Consider the following 21,575-nt stretch of genomic DNA (forward strand, 5'->3'; position numbering starts at 1 on the left):
TAAGAGTCACGTGGAGGATGGAAACATACCCATCACTAGGCGAATAGCATCCTTAATTGCTGTCCTTACTTAGAGGCAAAATTGAACCAGTGGAGAGAATTACAATTTACTTCTGTTTATAGTGTGAGCAAATCTGGATAATTTTTTAGCTATTTTAAACAAGATAAGCTCCTACGAGAATATATCCTAGGAGATTAATACTATATTCTCCTATATATTGCAGAATAGAAACTGCAATTATATTCTATCTGGGGCAGGGAATGACTCATTTAGATCTATGTCCCTTGATTTTTACATGTATGTAGCATTATGGAATTAGTACATGAGTGATCAAAAAAGCTTTAGCTTTGCTTAGACAACCCCCCTTATAACTGCAAACCAGTACAACAGAAATGGTGCATTATAACGCAGCCTGAGACACTGCTTATTTCTATTGAGTCTTACCCAACTCATTATGAAGTCTTATGGGAATAGATGACCAAGTTATCAAATGATAGCCCTTTATCAGATATCCCATGAGAGCTTCAACCTGTGTGGAATTGTGACTGGCCTTGAAGGATTTGTGTAACAAATCTATTCCTGAAGTTTAATTGCTTGTTTTCAGGAGTTGACTTCAAAATCCAGTGCTATAGGAGAATTTGGAAGAGCAAGCAGAAGAGATCTGAAGACCTGCATGCTGACAGAAAGCTGTGTGCTGATTTCTAGGGAAGTAGTGGATACAAGCTGCATCTTACACTCTGAGTTGCAAGAAATTTTATTCTCTATACTCAGGAGGATCTTCTGTCCATTCAGATTCTACGGCTTTGATTTCTCTTCCAAATGATGCCACTTTTGCCCATTCACTCACAGAGCAGAGTAGGCCTTCCTTTTTTATCTTGAGAGGTTCCTTCAGAGGAAATGTATTGGTGGTATCTCCTTTTCTGGTAAAGGCAGTTGCTCAGGAAATGAGTGTTATTCATCCTTTTTGCTTAAAATATGTCAGAGTTAAAGAGCTGAAGACTGATTTCCATATTCTCTATGCTACAGAGTTCTTCTATCTTTATGACTCTATCAGAAAAGCAAGGAAAATTATAACTAAAAATGTCAGGCATCTCCAGATGGTTAAAAAAATTCAAAATCACTGTTTTGGAGCTGGCTTTCAAATTAAGCCTAAGTCTTATTTTAGGTACCAAAGGCCTGGATCCTCAGAAATTCATCTTCCTAAAACCCATCTGACTTCACTGAGAGTTAAGTGCCGCAAATACTCTGATACTAAAATACTCAAATACTAAAATACTCTCATAAATCCAGGCAAATGAAGTCTTTGATTTGCTCTATCCCTCAGTTTGAACAAAAGATACTTGGCATTTTGCTAGATCACTCCTGGAGTGGCAAGAAATATGTGCTTTGTCTTCCCTATTTGATTACCTATTACAATTTTTCTTCAGTTATATGAGTTACATGTTCTTCAGTTATAGGAGAATACCCTGCATCTGGAACTTGACTGTTTCAGTGTACGGGGAATAGCTGAGGTTACTGGTTCCCTTCTGAGTTGTTTATGTGCTCTTCCTTTGTCTTTGCTGTTGGGCAAATGCTAAAAATAAGAATTTGCTTATCTAATTTGTATGGATCTTCACAGTGTATGTGATTTCACTGTCTCCTTTCCCCTCAAGCAGTGGACAGATTTTCCAGACCTTATGACTATGGACTATGCATTCATTGCTGTCATAAGTCAAAGGATTCTTCTTTTCAGCACTGACATGCCAATTTAAGATACACCCAAGTTTTCCATAAGGAATAGTTAGAGATAACAGTTTCTGTTTGTTCCATTTGGGCTCTGGATTTACTAACTCCAATCTGAGTACATTTATTTCCAGTCCTGGAAATCTAGTTAACACCTTGTAAATTGTTTACTGCTAGCATGCCTAAATATGTGCTTTTACCTATGAACTGATCTTTATTTAGATTAGATAGGTAAATTATATTTTGTGTCAGATTAATAGCTTGTATGACTGAAGAATAATCAGGGTAAGCTTCCCTTTGTTGTCAGGCCCTATGCTAAAAGCTTCACTAGAGATGGCATTTTGGAGAAAGATCACGTTATTCTGCCTTCAAGCCTGTCCTGTCACTTACCTTATCTGTGTATCTGCTCTTATTAACTCAGATCAGCAAAAAAAGTTGCATACCCTTAGAAGCTTACAGATGGTAGGAGGGATGAAAAATGCACTTTCTCCTCTTTCTGTACACATCATTCTTTTTTTGAAGTTTAACTGAGGAATGACAACAGAGCAGTTATGTTTTGCTAACTTGAAACGTCTTGTAGACGTGTAGAGCCAGCAAGCACAGCAAAGCAGAGCAACAGGAGTGATCAGGTTGCAGTGGTGGCTTGCAAGGGGCACAGGGCTGTGATGGTCAGGGCCAAAAAAGAGAAAGAAATTCCTTCTGAACATAATAAAGTCATCTGGGGGACCAGCCAAGGACAAAAGATATGGGCTACACAAGAGAAATAAACTGTGATATGTAAGAGAAAATAATCAGGGCTGAGGGAAAAAAAGGAAGGTCCTGGAAGACCCTAACTTAAACCCAAATAAACAAAAAACCCACAAAACAACAGTGATAGTGCAAGTATTTTGCATTTTTTTAGAACTGTATTGTTAAGTGACTTAACAAGCATATGTGTCGACCTATTTACTTACATGATTATGTTCTCTCATGGTTGGAATTTTGCCTCTGGAGGAGCAGAACTGACACTGTGTTTAAATAACAAGGTTTTGCTCAGCAAATGCACTACAGATGTCATGAACATCTCCATGCACAAATACGTACCTGGAGCCTACCTGAGCCAAAAGGAATTTAAGAGCATAGGAGCTTAATATACAGGGGACCAGTTTAGCATATAGTTTAGTAACCAGCTGGCAAAACTTTTAGTTTGAGAGCAGATAGACCTTTATCCACATTCTGACCCCAGCTGCACCACCAGTATGAATGCAAGTTAATTAACTTGTATGAATACAAGTTAATTTCCAGCTCTGTTTGAATTTGCCCAGTAAATACATTGCCCCTGAAAACTCAATTTGATCCTTCCTGTGCAACCTCAGTTTTATTATGGGACAGGTCAGGTTCCTTGAGGGAATAATGAAACATCTAAGACATCTGGCAAATCTCCTCTCTGACAATGATACAGTGGTAAAATAGGTCAGTGCAGTTTAGGGTTGCTTTTGAAGCTAAGTGATAGGAGACTTTTCTAATACAGGAGGCTGAATCCTAGGGACAGTGAGATTAGTTTTTACAGGGAAGATGTAGAAAGATATAAAAGAGCTCTGAAAAAAAGAAATTCAAGAGGTTTTAAGGCTGCAAAACCAGACAAGATTAAACTAATTAAATACTTCTAAGTAATTCAATACAGCATTGGCTGTTATTTACAAGTGCTTGAAAGGTAGTACAATTCCAATGAATCAGTATAGTACAGTATATAGAATCATAGAATGGTTTGGATTGGAAAGGACCTTAAGATCATATAGTACTAACCTCTCTGCCACAGGCAGGGACTCTCAACTATACCATGTCAGCCAAGGCTCTGTCCAACCTGGCCTTGAACCTGCAGCGTTGGAGCATTTACCACTTCTTTGGGCAACCTGTTCCAGTGCCGCACCACTCTCACAGTAAAGAACTTCTTCCTTATAGCTATCCTGAACTTCTCCTGTTCCATTATGAACCCATTACTTCTTGTCCTACCACTAGTCCCTCCCCAGCATCCCTGTAGGCCCCCTTCAGATACCAAAAGGCTGCTCTGAGGTCTCCACGCAGCCTTCTCTTCTCCAGGCTGACCAGCCCAATTTTCTCAGCCTATCTTCATACAGGAGGTGCTCCAGCCCCCTGATCCTCCTCGTGGTCTCCTCTGGACTTGCTCTGACAGCTCCATGTCTTTCTTATATTAAGGATACCAGAACTGCACACAGTACTCCAGGTAGGGTCTCACAAGGCAGGATCACCTCCTTCGGCCTGCTATACATGTAGGATGTGTATTAGCATAGTATACAACAGACAAGCTTACACACTTCTTCTGGACGCATGAGTATACTTAAATGTAGTAATGAAAAAAATTAAAAGCAAAGGAGGGTTTGGTTTTTTTTTTAAGATTAAAACTAAGTATCCTGTCCTGAGAGTAACATTTGGAGTTGTTTGCAAACAGATACAGCTTTAAGTATTAAAAACATGGTAGATAAAACACCATTCTTAGCAACATGAGTTTTTCTTTTTAGGTAAAGAATTCTGGTTCCAGCAAAGCAAACTTAGGAGCAACTTTTGAAGCCATCTGAAATTACCCATAGCTTACAAGAATAATTTCTGAAGGTGCATATGTCTAACGGAAGTATGTAGCCTATTTGCATGGCACACTCAGATATTTAAAAAAAAAATCTGTTTAATGAAAGACTACAAGAAAAATAACAAGTAGCTGGAATTAGGTCAAGGCCTACAACAGAATATTTAATTTGGCTTCAATGAAGGGGCCTGGATTTATCATTTGCTGTTAATCTGGGCACTCTGTTTGTCCTTATTTATCTTCCCTTCAGAGCTACTGAGAAGAGCTTCAGAAATGCATTTCAGCACATTGTGGAAACAGCCTCTGCTCACAGCTAGTAATGAAGAAATAATGTAATTAATTGCTGTTATGTAATGACACTTGGTAAATTAATGTGGACTGCTACACAGTAAATAAAAACTAGTGCTATTTCTGGAATACCACTTAGAAACATCTTGACCAAAGGCCTGGAGCATCCAAACATTTGACTGATAATTTTTTACACAGAAAACATTGACTGTTGGCTAAAGGTGTTGTAAGGGGGACTCTAGAGATTAAGAGCTCCTGTATCACTGCTGAGTAAGGACAGCACAGCCTGTGTACTTCACCCAGCTGCCTCTGTCACAGTCCTGCAGCTCCTTAGTTCCTGTCATCTCTGCTAAGCTGGCAGTGGCATTCAGTTAATTCCATCAGCTCCTGGGGACGAAGTGATGTGGTTTAAAACAAAGCCACATGGTGTGCTGCATAGGGAAGCATAAAGTACAAAATGCTACTTTCTACTGACACACATTCCCAGAGAGAGCCAAGAAGCTCTTGTGGGTGGATATTAGGAATCACCTTTTGAAGTTAATAACCTAGGATTTTTTAATGTGTACTCCTTTCCTACACTGTATGGGAAGTTTAACCATAGCCACAGTATCTAAGACAGCACAGTCCATGAGGGCCATGCAAGGACTCCTGAACAAATGCAAGCAAACACACGGTAGAGCATTTCCTCTGCGAGGCCTTACACCCACGAAGACACAGCCTGTTGACAGAAGAACTGTAGTAAGCATGCTTGGTAAAGGAAGCTGCTGAGGGAGTGCTCCCTTTGAGAGGATCTGTGGGTGGGATGGAATCGGAAAGGCTGCCAGGCTACCCTGTGACTCAGAGAGGGAACTCCCACCTACATGGGGGGAATTCAGAGCCAACAGGCAGAAAAGCTGAAGCACAAATTGTGGGTGGCTGAACTGGCTTCTGTCACACCCTGTACTAGTAGAGCCTGATGAGAGCCCTTGCTTGTTATCATCCCTATCTTTGTCCTGAAATCTGAACCAAAATTAATAGTTTTTATTTTTGCAAAGGGGCTGACAAAACAGTATCTCTTCACCCTAATGACTAAGAGATGCAAAGTAACCTCTTGGCCTTGGTTTGGGAAAGTTAAGAGCAGGTTAAATTATCTGTTGCTATTACACATACTTTCATCTATTTAGTTTGTGATGCATTTTGAGGGGATGGCTTTTTTTTTTTTTTTAATCAAGGCTCATACATTTCCAACATACTATTTTTAAATTTCTCATCTGCCCATTTACTTTGATTTTCAAATTCTTTCTTTCCTTTCTCATTTGAATAACAAATCCCAAATAACAAATTTAAACTGCTATTTATAAAATGCAGTGGGTGAATTGGGGCTTTTGCTGATTACAGTTAAAAATTTACCCAGTTTTGAACCTTATGTTTAACCAGTAACTGTTTCTTTCCTGTTAATCCTATTGTGAATAGAAAACAAACTGCATTGATAAGAAAATCAATAGGGCAAATCTGATTTTATACTGGGAATCCACTAACCTGTAATTTGATGTCTGATTGTTTGTTTTTGACTCTTTTCTGTTTTATTCTTAGTGTTTCCTTCAGGCTTCTTTGAAGCTGCTCACCAGAAATCACATGAATGCCTCATAAAGCCTTAATACCTGAATATTCAGTTCAGCCACTCTGGTGCTGGCAGTCCTCCCAGGCTCAAGACTGCTGAGGGGATGGCCATGTGCAGTGGATCTGGACCGAGGGACGGCCACCACTGCCTGGGCATGGGCTGCCTTCCTCATCCCTGTGCCCTGGAGGAAGAGGGGCTGAAGGATGTACTGGGCCACAGACAAAAACCACAGACAACAACCCAAGTGCTGCCAGCATGGAGGAAGACAGCTGTCTTTTCCCTGCTCTGTGCCCTGCCTGTGGCTGTGCAGGCTAACCAGGGCAGCCCAGCACCAAGGCCCACCACCACTCTGCGAGGTGAGGTGGCCATTTTCCCTGCCGGTGCCCTGACACGAGGCAGGTGTTAGCACAGCCTGTGTGACCCCTCCCTCCAGGCCAGGCAGCTATCTCCCCCTCAGCACCCTACCATGGGGTAGCAGAGCTTGTGAGCGCTACTTGACAGACAGCTGTCAGCATCCTGAGGCACGAATGGGGGTGACCAACCTGAGGGCTCCAGCCTCACCCTGGCACTCCATTTAACCTCACATATGTGCTGTCACCTCCCGCTAAGCTGTGAGGTGCTAGTGATGGTCTCTAGCCCAGTCATTGGCTGTGCCTGCTGTGGTCTTGTTCATCTGCACCTTCACCTACGACTTTCTGCCGTGGCCTCGGACCTTCCTCCTCTCTATGGAGCTGCCTGGTGAGGCTGTTCTTCCAGCCAGCCCCTGACCCTGGGGAGGCAGCGACCGCCTCGGCGGCTACCCCGGAGCCACGGTGCTGCTCGGCGGCAGCTGACTCCACGGGCTGCGGAGGGCGCTGCCTGACGCAGCTGCGCCCAGCCTGAGGCAGCTGGCGGCCCTCCCAGCGGCGCCGGGCCCTCCGCAGTGCCGGGTATGCCAACAAGGCAGCAGGTTGGTGCGTAACTTTGATACCCAAATGTTAAAACCCCACCTAGCCAAAGGCTGTTTTCTGACATTATTTATAGTTTTTTCCTCTCAAGGAGACTATTTGCATGTCAGAATGTTTCTGTGACACAGTAATGCTGCCTTTGCGAAAAGGTTTCAGCATAGGGAGGCAACCAAAACGGCAAGGTTTGAACTAGCCTAACCCTCGGTTGTCATCTCAACTGTTTTCCTACAGCTCTGGTGCCCTTTCTGTGAGTGACAGGGAGCCGTGGCGAGCAGCAAAGTTAATCTTACAGTTACCTTTTCAATGCCTTCCCAATTTAGCTTTCTTTTTTAAAAGAAGCTCTACGTGTACTTGGCCAAAGGACAGGATGAAGAGAAGGAAGAAGGGCAGGCTTTCCTAATTGGGGTTTGCTAATTATAGCTATTGTAGGGTTGCTCTTCTTATTGTGAAAAAAAGAGTCTGCTCGAGCTGGCCAAACACCCAGTTTTAGAGATATACTTCAGTTTCTAACTTCCGGGCTTTTCCTTGATCTTTGAGATTTTATTTATTTATATATTTCTAAATTTGAAAGCATAACTGAATTCAGCTTTTGGTTCCTGTGTATTGGTGCATTTTTGCATTCAACTCTCCTAGAACCATAGAATCGTTAGGGTTGGAAAGGACCTTAAGATCATCAAGTTCCAGCCCCCTGCCATGGTCAGGGACTCCTCACACTAAACCATGTTTCTCAAGGCTCTGTCCAACCTGGCCTTGACGACTGCCAGGGATGTTTTAGGCATCAATAGATTCAAACTTAAACAGGGGAAGTTTAGATTGGATATAAGGAGGAAATTCTTTCCTGTTAGGGTGGTGAGGTACTGGAATGGGTTGCCCAGGGAAGTTGCGAATGCTCCATCCCTGGCAGTGTTCAAAGCCAGTTTGGATGGGGGTCTTGGGTGATACGGTTTAGTGTGAGGAGTCCCTGCCCATGGCAGGTGGTTTGGAACTGGATGATCTTAAGGTCCTTTCCAACCCTAACCATTCTAATTCTAAAACGCATTTGCCTGCCTCAAAGTTTAAAGTATCTTACTGTCTTTGCTGCTTCACTTTACTCTTTTCCTTTTCATGCTTGTCATACTTAATGTAGAGAAATGTTTCATCTTTCAAAACCTGTTAATTGTCATCACTTTTATGTGGGCACCAGTGAAGGACTCCTTTGGAATAAACTGTGACCATCTAAAACAAACGTTTATTTTTAATGTTATTTTAAGATGGATTGGTTCCCTGATCTTCTTCATGACACATTTGGCACATCAGTGTTGCTGGCATAGTGGAAGGAGCAATGTGGATGCATTTGAGAGCAGGAGCTGTTTAGGTTGGCAGCATTTGCAAGTAAATAGCATGAGGGGTATGTGGACCCAATCTGGATGCTTGAAACAGTTGGCTCTGCCTAGTAAGGCAAGTAAGTGGTGGAAGCAGTCAAAAAGTGTGATGTCTGACTGTCAGAGAGACTGCCAGGACTCAGGAAAAAGAGGAAGTTCAAGCCCAGGTGGAAAAGATCCTTTCTCTGAAGCAGACTTATACTTCTGTTGCTGATCTTGATCACTGCTTGTCTGTGAATGGTTCCACTACACAACAAAAGGGAACTGTTTGGAAGACTTGTTATTTCAGTGACAATGCAATTTTATTGAAGTCTGAAATAAGCTTTAGGTTGCACATCATAAATGTATTTTTTTTCTTTGCAATCAATAGTGAATTCTCTTTGTGCAAATTGTTCTCCATCCCAGGCACAAATGGTGCATGGAAGATGGTAATAAAAGGTACCTTGTACTTGAAAGGCAGTATTCAACTGAGTGAGAAATAATACAGGATATCTAAAAACGTCTTTAACAGAAACAAGTAGTGCTACTCACTGGAGGACAGTAATGTAACTTGGTTGTCTAATTGTTTCTTTCCTGTGGTTAATGGACTTTAAGTGAACTATACAAGGCTGAAACTTGATGTGAATCCATGCTATACAGCAGGGAAATGGCATAGGAAGAGCTGAATGTTCACTTAGAAAGGTGGCGTCTGTGCCTATTAGACACCAGAAAATCTACATGGGAGATAAATATAGATGAGGGACTATGTGTAGCTGAAAATAATGACTTACAGACCTCCTTTTTTATAGTTCCTCATATATCTGTCCTCCACAGGGTTCTTCTATGTATAAAAAAGGATGTCAGTCATTTTCCCTACTTTCTCTACGTTTCTGCTATCTATTTTTCTGGAAACTGTAGGGCATGTGCTGAATTCCAGTTGGGGAGACCCAGATGACATTAGTTTTATAAATTAATGTGTTTATAACACAAAGCCTCCTCATCTCACTATATCTTCAGCTCTCCTACATTCCTGTAACCTTCACTGCAATTTCTCAGATCTTTCTCATATTTCCTATGGTTTTCTGCTACCCTTCATTAGCTTTTTACTGCAGTACGCTATATTGTCCCATGTTTTCCACATGTCTCTTTGGCCAGCTGGCTGAGTTGCACACGGTACCATAACTGATCTGAAGCCATTGTGATTGAACAGCCTGGTGTCTAGAGGTTATATGTTTTTTATTCTACTGGACACAGGCGTCATAAATTTAACTTAGGAACAGTATGATGTTTCTGTAACAGCCCTGCAAATCATGTGAAATTTTTCACTAAATTAAAATTTTGTTTTGAGACTGACAGATACAGAAATACTTAAGTGCATAGGTGCATAAGTTTCAGTTCTTCAGAAAATCAGTCTATATATATGTGACTTAAAAGAAGCTTTTTCATTTTACAGAAGAGCAAGATTTGATGTTATGTGGTGGTTCTACAGGGTAAGTTATACTTTCAACCGTTAAGCTCCTTCTAAAACCTCAGTACTGAGTACCCCAAGTCATTTGTGCACGTCTAACCTTAGACTTAGGTCCTTATTCTCTTTCTCATTATATGAAGCCCTTCTGGCAGTGTTATGGCTCACATGAGTAACTGCGGAGTAACAGCTACCACACTCCAGCTAAGCAGTGGCAGTGGTCTTTGGTGCATGCTGTTTTCCTGCAGCATGTATGAGGTAATGCAAATGAGGTGAAGTTTTGTTAAATGGGTGGAGTAGGAGTCCCAGGTACTTTTGTCAAAGAAATCATAGAGGTTGGAAAAGATCCTTTAGATAATAGAGTCCAACATATATGAAATCTTGTAAACTCCTTGGTGTTGGAGAATATACTTCAGGGATATTCCTACATGCAGCTGTATTGTAATTTTCCCAGGTCACTTGGCCCAGTGAATGTGTTATTTGACCTCATACAGCTGTTCTTTTCCCCACAAGCTTCCTGTGAGGGAAGCAAGGTGAGATATTACAACTACACAAATTACTACTAAACAATTCAGAGAAAAAATACATTCTCATGAAATGTCATTATTTCCTTGAAAGCTATAGGTTAAATAAAAATGAAAACTATGGTTAAATAAAAATGTTAGAGTGCATATATATGTAGAATGGACAAATGGATTGGACAGCAGTCTTATTCCTGTGTTTACTAGCAATCTGTATGGCTACATGTATATTCAGGGTGATTGTGCATTTTAGTGACTGAAATACGGAATTAGTGATGTTTCTAGAGGTGGAAAAAGCTGTACATTTCTGAAAATTAAGAGAAAGCTTCCAAGGGAACATTTTTGCCTCTTGAAACAGGTACTTCAGAAGGAGATTTTTCTGATTTTCTTTCCCTAACTGATTACAAGAATAAAATTATTTAAATGTATAGCATTTCCACTTAAAATTGTTGCCTTTTACTTGCGTATGACACTATATATCAAAGCTTGAATGTTACTTCTGTTGTATACAAACAAGTAGAATATTGCCCAGGTTTAATCTTTGTTTTACCATTATTATAGTAACTTTGCCCACTAAGTAATAGGATTAGAAGTAGTAGAAACATTTTTATGTTAGTTTCATATGGAAATGCTTTTCATATGGAAATGCCTCAATTGAGCTTGTAAGCCTTGTTGGGTTCTCAGCTGCACGAACAAAAAGAGCAATTATTGATCTAAATAGGTGACAATCCAATAGCCTGACTTTTCCTTTAAACTAGGAGGAGATACATTTACCAGAGGAGTAGAGAATGTATTTTGTTATCACTTGAGTGTAGTTACTAGGCTAATTAGTCTTATCTTTGTGAAATGGGAACTTGAATATGTGTATTTTTGTAGGTACATGCAAAATGGAAATGTGTATCCATGTGTACACCTAGGAATATATCCCTGTCTCTATGAATTGGATACTAATGGTTCATTACTGGTTTACTGAGCAGATTAGACTAACAGAAGTTTGTCAATATAGGTGCATTTGTACATCAATTGAAAAGATCAAGATGGTGCTTACAAGCCTCTGTTTCAGTTCCAGAACAAACATTTGCCTTATTTAAGGTGTTGCACCATTCTGGGGCTGGAAAAAACGTTTAAAAATATACTTCATGTTTACATTCCTTGTACACTAGTGGCTCTATTCTCATTTTTGGTTCGTTTATTTAATCATTCATTGCTCATTTTTAAACTGCTTTTGGACTGGAAACTTGTCTCATTTGGCCCCTTTTTAGCTTGTGTTATTTCTGGGTCTGAGTAAGTATTACACATATCCACCGTGAAAGCAAAAATTATGTATGGGAAATTGAGAGGACCTGTCAGAATCATCAGCATGTCACTATAAACATCTGACATTTGAACTGTCAGGCTTTAGATTTTAACAAATGCAATTTCACCTCCCCTGCCTGCTTGCTGCTTGAATATTAAGGTAATTCTGGCAGAATATGCTTTCTGGACTGCTAAAAATAGAAACTTCATCTTAATGACTTCAGTAGATTGCTCATGTCTTAAAGACACATTGGTAAAGCAGTTTAGGCGACTTCTGTTACATTTGTATAAACAACACCTGGCTGCCCAAAGCAAATGTCATAGGCTTAATCATAGAATCATAGAATCATAGAATAGTTAGGGTTGGAAAGGACCTTAAGATCATCTAGTTCCAACCCCCCTGCCATGGGCAGGGACACCTCACACTAAACCATCTCACCGAAGGCTTCGTCCAACCTGGCCTTGAACACTGCCAGGGATAGAGCATTCACAACCTCCCTGGGCAACCCATTCCAGTGCCTCACCACCCGAACAGGAAAGAATTTCCTCCTTATATCCAATCTAAACTTCCCCTGCTTAAGTTTTAACCAGTTACCCCTTGTCCTACCACTACAGTCCCTAATGAAGAGTCCCTCCCCAGCATCCTTATAGGCCCCCTTCAGATACTGGAAGGCTGCTCTGAGGTCTAATCAGTGTGCTTCAACTAAATCTAGACCCATGAGCATATCTGTTGTTGGATAATATCATCTCTATTTCATCAGATTCTTCAGTTGAGGACCTGTGGAACAGTTCTTTACATTATGTGTAGAAAGAATCTTGTTTTGGAAACAAAGACCTAACTAGCTTCTTACCTGCTACTAACCTCTTATCTATCACACAGTTTTGGTTTGTTTCTTTTTTTTTTAACCTGTCGTGACAAATTAGGGATTGTTGTTCATTGCAACAATTCAAGCTGTGGAATTTAATAACAAAGGCTAATGTTCACAGATAAACACATTAATACCCTTGCACTGATGCTTCTTGCAAAGAAGGAAATCCTTGCAAGTCTGCAAGGAACAGTGGATCTGAATAGCTCCTGAGGATACTTCTCTCAGATTCTAACTAAACAAAATGGTGTTCTCCAGAGGGCTCTATGTAAAATATTTGCCAAATATCAGCGAGAGACTTGGTTCATTTGGAGATTTTACCATTTTAAGGAAATGAATAATCGCAAGAAAGAAGGAATCCCTGAAATCTGTTAGGTTATCCAGCTGCATTGGAAGAGTTGACAAAGCACCTTAGTGATAGGTTTGCTGGGAAATACATAATTTTCCTGGAATAAATTTAAAAATAAACTTTTGAAGGAAGCTAATCAGATGGACTAATTGCCTGACATGTAGCATATTCAGAATCCTGTGCCATGAAAAGATGCTAGTATCTTCTGCATTCTTCTGAACATTTAACTCCTACTTGGCAGAAATATGTGCTAGAAACAAGTTACAACTGTCTTCAAGTCATTAAAAGAGACAAAAATGATAGGTTGTTTTTCAAAGGCTAAGAAAGCTGGATGGTTTCCAGGTGGGGAAGGGAGTGTTCTTGCTCTGAATGCTCTCTATTTAAACTTGGTCCTTTTCTCAGTAATTAAAATATATATTTCATTAAAGTTTCTTCTTTTCAAGCTTGTGTCTGCTTTGCAGAACTTTTTTATTCAAGGTGTTGGTTCCTTCTACCCCATATAAGCTCACTAGATGAATTTAAGTTTCTAGCTATTAACTCATTTTAGCTCCTCCTCTACTGCATTATTTTTCTGGAAACCTTTTGGGGCAGAGCAGTACTTCAAGCTTCCACAGGTTTATAAATTTTTTTCCCACAGTATTTCTACCTAATTTCAGTAATCTTCTTTTTTTTTTTTCCCCTTTTTCTAGATGGTATTTTTCAGTTCCGAAAACAACTGAAAAATGTCACTCTGTCATTTTCACTTTACATGTTTTTTTATTGGTTTGCAGTTTGATTTCTATGCAGTGTTTAGTACTAAGCCTAAACAGAACATGCTGTACTGCATGACCTTGGGTACACTTCCACTTACCTGTTTGCCCTATCAGCTGCTGTATTTCAGCTGTATTTCTAGGTAAGAGTGACTAAAAATGGCTACAAAGGTACAGGTGGTGGTTTTAATTGTTTTACAAGTTCAAAACTGTGAAATCAAGCTCAATTATAGGAAAACTGCCCTCCTGTCATTACAAACCAAGGCAAAATCCCTTATATGAAATCCCTGTGTCGCAGAAGTACAAAATAACTCTCAGCCACTCAGGGTGGGTATTTATTTTCTATAAATTCTAAATCAGAGGTCTAAATGGGCAAAAGTAGTCTCAGCTGAATGACTGTGTTTCAGTTTCCAAAGAGGATCATCCAGACCTTTTTTACTAGGTTGCTATATGAGTTTCATGCCACTAGTCTTCAGTGCCACTGTAAGCATAGGCCGCATTTATTTAAAGTAATTTCCATCAGGCAGTAAAACTAACATTTCTGCTGTAATGCATAGATAGCAGTTTTACAGAAAGCTGTTGATTATGTTCAACTTTAGGGTTAGCTACTGGGAAGATGCTTACTGCTTCAGGGTGGGGGGTGAAATAGGTGTTTGACTTCCTGCTGCTCAACTCAAGATGAGTTCTCACTGTTCACTTCCCTCTTATATTGTGAATATGTAGTTGCTGGTTTCTGGCACAGAAACTAGCTTTGTTCTGAGTAGTTAATGCAAAGTATTTCCTACCTTGGGCTAGTAAGATAGCATGTTCAGATCTGATTAAGGAAGCTGAAAGTAGCAAGTGACAAAACCAGTGTAATTTTAGTGGATACAAGGGAAAGTGATTAACAGGTAGAGAATATAAACAAAACTCTTCAGCTGTCTAAAGTGGAAGGGAATAGGAAGACTGGCATGTAAGCTAGTTGGCCTCTTACTTTCACAATAGGAAGTATATAAGACTTCCTTAATTTTTACTCTTCCCCAAAGAGTGATAATTCTTGCTGGTTTGTGTCATCTGAAAAGCCTGATTCATGTACACGTAGCTGAAAAATTGACCTCCCATAAATTGAAGCTTGTTTAAAGGTACTTGGTAGAGCCTTTTCAGAAATATGTACACTTATGTTTTCCACCAAAACACAAGTTTTTCTTGGATCCAGAGGGTGTTTGACATCTGCATGTGAATTACAGCAAAGTCACATTTTCTTCAAAGCACTTACATGGTTTTGGAGAGTAATTCTTCCTTTCTGCAAGCTTAGGTGTGTAGGATACAATTAAACAGTTGCAAAGATGCAGTTTGTCCGGAGGATTTACAGTCCATCAGTTGATGTGCACCACGCCTACCCCAAACTACCTTACTGCAAAGCAGAATGGCTAGCTTAACCTTGCCAGCTTTTCTTGGCAGTTAGGATAGACAAAGTATTTATGTTGCTCCAGATGACAGGCAGGATCTTTGATGACAGAGTGTGAGCAAACCTATAGAGGTCTAGTACCAAAACAGGGATTTCAATTACAGAAGAGGTTCATTGGCCATTTAAACATTTGTATTAGTATATGGCCCCAGTAAATTCATGTTTCTGTGCTTCTTGGTGGTTTGCCTGTTGATGTTTTATAGCTGTAGAGAGCAATAGTACTTTCTTCTTGCTGGGTTTAATTTTTTTAAGAATAAGGGTATGAAATGAGTGATAATGCAACTGCTTTAACTTCTTATGATGCTTATTCATTGTCTGTCATGCCATGGGGACAGTTTAGGAGTAGCTAGGGAAAGCCTTTAGTGAACAGTTTATTACCTAGTTTATCATATAAAACCAAAAAGTCATTTAATTGCAATATTGAATAAACTTTATTGGATTTTATACAGTTTATAGAACAATAAAACTCATAAGCTCTAATTACAAGTTACTGTTTAATTCCTCTGTGTCCCATAAATTTACAGTGGCAACAAAGTTGTTAAAAAGCTTCCTAAATAAATCTGTAGCACTTTAATATATTTTTTTATTAAAGAAAATGCCTTCATTTCCTACTTTTACTAGACTATGGAGCATAAGAGTTTTTTGTTGGTTTTTTTTTTTTTCCAAGCTTTGTGCCTTGTCAGTTGATAACTAGAAGCAAGAGGCTAGGGGGTAGAGAGGAGAAATTCCAATTTGAGGAAATGGATGAAATCTTTTTTAGCAGTATTGGTTGTTTAAGAATGCAGTCAGTAATAAAGTGGAGAAGTCCAGTGAATTATCCACAGACAATGTGATCAGGATGTTCTATTTTATTACCAGACGCAATAATGCTACTTTTCTCATCAGGGGGAACCAGGCTATTTTCTAATAATAGGTACCCTATGTGGGAAAAGGGGGAACAAATTCTACCTAATTAGGCTGCCATGGAGACCAGACTAACTTCTACTTTTTACTGCTTCTCTCTGGCCTGAGTATACTTTCATCCAAGTTGAGAGGAGCCTTACCTTTAACTTAAGTGGAATGGAGTGAAACCTTCTCTTTTGTACTTTCTGGGGTCTGACCCCTGAATAAAAGAGTGGCATTTCTTGTAGTGAAGATAGTGTAAACACCAGCACCCAAACTCAGGCTCTTTCTGGCTGTTTCCTTGTTGCTTTTAAAACCAACTCAAACTTTCAAACTAGGATGAGAGGTAATTACAGTTCTAATCGTTGCTTTGCCTTAAGGAAATTTCTTGATGATATCTAACTTTGAGTTTAGCTTTTTAATTTTGCATGTCCCAGTAACACACTTACGTACTGAAGTGAATACAGCACAGTTTTTCTGGTCCATCCATTCACAAGCATCGTTTGTAAAATTATCTATCTACCTCAGTTTGCCAAAGCATACTCTGGACTGTGACAACATTGTCTCATGAGCTTTTTATTTACTCCCAAGACCAAATGAACAAAGATAATTAGTATAAATAAACCTGCTGGGGGAATAAAATTAAAAAGAGTTACATATTTAAAGATACTTAATTCAGGTTAAAACTTCTGTTTGTAAAAGTCCTCACTATTTTTCATTTAAGTATATTTTAAATTAAGGGAGTAAAGGGGAAGTAAACAGAACTGGATGTTGACATTTTCAGCAATGAAATATTATTAGCTGTAAAATAAGCGATACAGGTTTTCTGATGGAAAAATAGGTTTAGATTTTGGGTTTTACAGACAGTTACATTCCTACAGTTTGAGTGATACCAACAGTGATGCCAGAATCACTGCAGAATCACTGCAGGGCTTGCCTTCCGTCCTCCCAGCTGCTTATTTGCATTGTCTGTGCTTAGCACACAAGTGAAGAGTCACTGAGACCAAGGGACCAAAGCACTCTTTCCTCCAAAGGAGAGGTGAGTCTGTCATGGACAGATACATTAAATAGGAAGAACACAAGATCAAATTGCCTCATGTGAGTACTGCTTTCAGCTCTGAGGGTCTCCAACCCACGAAGGATATGGGTTGTTAGAGCGAGTCCAGAGAAGGGGCACAGAGGTGGTCTGAGGGCCAGAGCACCTCTCCTGTGGAAACAGGCCAAGAGGGTTGGGCTTGTTCAGCCTGGAGAACAGACCTCAGAGCAGCTCCAGTGCCTAAAGGGGGTCTGCAAGAAATCAGAAGAGCTGCTTTTTATAAGGGCATGTAGTGACAGAGCAAAGGAGAATGATTTTAAACTGACAGAGGGGAGATTTAGATTAGATCTTAGGAAGAAGTTCTTGTCTGTGAGGGTGCTGAGGCACTGCCACAGGTTGCCCAGAGAAGCTGTGGCTGCCCCATCCCTGGCAGTGTTCAAGGCCAGGTTGGATGGGGCTTGGAGCAACCTGGTCTAGTGGAAAGTGTCCTTGCCCATGGCTGGGGATTGGAACCAGATGAGCTCTAAGATCCCTTCCAACCCAAACCGTTCTATGATTATTTATGGAAGCACTTTCTTATCTAAAAACCAGAAGACTAAATTCCAGTTCTGCAATGAGACCTGAGCCAATATGTAGAGCTGTAGCTCTTAACTGAAACATGTCCCACTTGAGAATGTCGTGATATTAAAAATTAATATTGACCAAAACCTTCTAGCCTTTTTTTGTCATTAGCATGCAGCAAGATAGTTAGTTACACTTCCTTCACCAATTTTGGGAGTAGAGTGAAAGAAAATGTGTGGAAGTGTTTTGGAAAATCCAGAGCAGGAAATCTTGAGCTGACAGCTAAATTCAGTTTTGCTTTCTTTGTCTTCTGGAAATTGGTGAGAGAGAATAATCAAGCACAAGTGAAGACTTGAGTATATAGATATGATTTAGCGGTGGAGTTGGCAGTGGTGGTTTAATGGTTGGACTGAATGACCTTAAAGGTCTTTTCCAACCTAAACAATTCTGTGATTCTATTAACAGCTTTAGATGGATTAAACCCTAAAGGGTAGGTAAGGCTAGATCAACTTGCACACTACTGAAGGAGGAGGAGGAAAGTCGCTGCCATATGACTGTCACATGAGGTGACGTGGGTGCATCCCTGTCTTCTGGGGTGGATATACAGTCTTCTCGGTGCTCTTAGACCTTTATTAGCAAACTAAGAATTTGTTTTATCTTTAGAATAATTTTTGTGGATATCTTTGCCCATGTTTCTTCAACCTTGTTCCTAGCCAAATAGGTGAATGGACATACAGAATGTCAGCTGTGAAAACCTCTAACCATCTCGCTGCTCTTGCTTACTGCTCTGGGGAGAAAGGAAAAAATATTCTGTGTATTTTTAGCTATGACCAGCAATGTGACAGTGAGAGATACAGCAAAGAAATAGCTGGTAAAGTTGCTTTAAAATAGTAAGGAACTTCTTCAGCAATAACAACTTTCAGTCCCCACTTAGCACAGTCAGCTGTATAAACTAACATTTTTTAAGCAAGAGCTTGGATTAGGCTCAATTTTATATTTAGCAGCCAAGTTTAAGTTCTGAGAATGAATGTTTAACCCTAATATGGGATACTACTAGGCACTGTTAAAAGTAGGTGAACAACTTGAAACAATTAAATGGTGAATTTTAGTTCATATATTGTCTGCAAATGTCTGCACTTATAAATACTTATTGTCAATCAAAAAAGTTAGGCAAATGTTTTGTATGAGGAAAAAATAGCTCTGTTACACTCTTCAACATCTATAGGGGAATTATAAATATATCTGTTAACTTTAACACTCAGCATAGAAACAGTCTTTCAGCATTCAGTTAGAGACCCAAGTTGTGCCAGAAGTTGAACACCTGTAAGTTTTACAAATGCACTGATCAGTTTATCTGTGTCAGCCTGACACAAAATGCTAATTAATGATGAATCCCTTTTAGCATCTAGCACAATGGATCCTGATCCTTGAAATTTAAGGATTGACAACTTAGATTTAAAAAGGGACTAGATCTGTGTATGTGTAAGAAGTTATACTCATTGGCACTGAAACAATTCTAATTGGCATGTTCAGTATCCTAGTTCAAAGCTTGCAGAAGTGTCCACCAGAGACGCTCCTAGAATGGCATCAAACACAAAGCTGTGACTGTCACTTAGGGTTGCTGCTGTAGAGTCCTATGCCCCTGTGTGTGGACCCTGTGAACAGCAATTCCAGTCAGTTTCTGAGTTGCTATTGGATGAAGTACAGCTCTGATTTGGTAAAATATGAATGTTCATATCAATAGATTTATTACTCACAGAATTAATATCAGTATCTTGCCTGCTGTCTTTTGAGGCTGTATTTTGACAAGAGCCTGGTTTCTGCAGCAAAGCCTATTCAAAGAGATCGTATGCTGTATTTCACTGCCCCTTTATGCTAGCACAAGGAGCAATGATTAGGTTTGTCCTGTAACCCCGCAAGCAGTTGTGTATGCATTAATACTGGGTGAAGCAAGACTTAGAGGAGCTCTGTAGAGTAGTGTCACTGCCAGAACATATGAACTACACCTTCAGGATCTACCAGAAACAGGACCAACAGGCTGATGCAACCCGAAATCACTTCAGATGCAGCTATGGCTCAAGAAAGCACACTGTGAAATAGTTGCCTGAAGGTAGAGGAGTCTTTTCTTTGGTATTCCTTTTTTCAATATTGTTTCAGCAGACTTTCAGTATTTTAAATGTGCTAGAATTCTGCCTCTAGATTGCTTATCTTTAAATCATCACCTGCGTTAATTATTGCTACATTTTACTACTTTTACTGCTGTCCTCTTAAAATAAGAGCTATAGGACAGTGATCTGATTTTACGTGACTGAGACACAGTAAAATAGCACAGCATAAATATTAAACATTTCCATTTATTTTTTCAGAGCATTCACACTTAGGATGTTCCACTTAACAACCCTTAAAATAGCCACTTAAACTATTCCCTTTCAAACAAAGGAGATACATGCAAATAAATCACTGCTGCATTTTTTATGACAAACATCAAAACATTATAGGGAGCATTGCTCCCTATATATATACTATATATATATAGGATATATATACATACACACTATATATATATCCAATCATATACTGAATCATAATCTCTTTAAAATAAGTGCCTACTGACCTTATAAGATATAATTGGGCTTTTGAAACATCTTATGGACTCAGTTGAAACATGCAGCAGTGCATTAGCTATTAAAAAAACCCAGCTCATTAAACTGGCAAATTGTGTGTTTGACCATCATGCCATTTCTTTGGTTTCCAGATCATGTACAACCGGGAAACAGGGTCAGGACCTTAGTGCTGAAGAAATCTCGTGAAATAATGCAATAATGAAGCTAATGTATCCTTACTGTAGACCAGGCACTGAGTAATTACTGTGCTTTTTCAGTGTTTTGCATTCACTTTAGTGTCCTTATCCACTGATATCCACAACCAGTACTGCCAGATCATGCCATAGCTGTCCACACAAGGCTCAATATATAACTTACTTTCAGGTTTGTCAACAAAGAGCTGACATCTGATGCTGCAGCCCACTTATTAAAAAGAGATATACCTCTGGAGGCACATCACACAGGCATGTGATTGTTATAGCTAGGAGTTGCAAACCAAGGAAGGAAGCTTAAACTGCTCTTTAAATCCAATCTGTGTGTGCTGCCCTGGGTTGAATAATTACTGTTTGGTCATGCTTATTTACTTCATGTCATACTTGCTCTTTATGATAAATAAACTTGCTGTTTATGATCAAGCTACATACTGAGCTGATTTTCAAGGAGGTACTGAAAGCTTGGGCACTTTAGACAAATACCCTCCACATTATGTACAATTCAGTCTGATGCAAGCATGGGAGTAGGAATCGAAGAGAAGCTTTATTTTTGGCATATTATATACTCACTGAATAAAAGTGCCAGACAGTACTAGTGGGAGCTTAATATGACCTAAAAGATACCAGTTCTGATTTACTGCAGTTAAACACAGTGGCCATAACACCTTATTTGAAGAGGGAAAAGTCTGCCTCATTCCAACAGGAATTCTACATCTCATGAGTAGGTAAATGGCATCAGCCTCAGAGGTGTCGCAGAGAACTGCACGATGTTGGGGGCAATCAGAGAGAGTAGACTCCATGACTGGCACATTTCTGTGAACTGTTTCAGATGTGGAGAAACCAAGCAGTAATAAGCAATATTCTGGAAATAAGGAAAGGAGAACATGGAAATAATATTGGAAATAACATTTTAGATGGACAATACTCAGTCTGCCCTGAACAGTTGTTGTGGTTATGTAGTATTCTATTCTCTAGATTCAAATTAAAATTAATCTATCTGGCAGCCCTTCTTAATTTTACACTTTAATCTTACCTTCAGTAGAAGCAGGTCTAAGCTCTTAATCAAGGACAATCGAGGAAGCTCTGCACAGATGCCAGTTGACTAATAAA

General features: G+C 39.6%; 1 long non-coding RNA gene across 2 annotated transcripts; it reads right to left on the reverse strand.

Moving 5' to 3' along the window:
• Window positions 1-738: 738 nt before the first annotated feature.
• LOC133271986 (uncharacterized) lies at window positions 739-2,292 on the reverse strand. 2 transcript variants are annotated; one of them, XR_009744318.1, is made up of 2 exons: window positions 2,166-2,292; window positions 739-1,047 (listed from the first exon to the last, which is right to left on the reverse strand). It is a non-coding gene; the product is annotated as an uncharacterized LOC133271986 (long non-coding RNA). The 2 variants fall into 2 exon arrangements; XR_009744319.1 differs by having other exon boundaries at window positions 2,113-2,292.
• Between the last annotated feature and the right edge of the window lie 19,283 nt (window positions 2,293-21,575).

This window comes from Pezoporus flaviventris, unplaced genomic scaffold (assembly GCF_033815535.1).
Source record: "Pezoporus flaviventris isolate CSIRO_AGI_PZ_B2104156 unplaced genomic scaffold, CSIRO_AGI_Pfla_v1 ptg000027l, whole genome shotgun sequence".
NCBI lineage: Eukaryota > Metazoa > Chordata > Aves > Psittaciformes > Psittacidae > Pezoporus > Pezoporus flaviventris.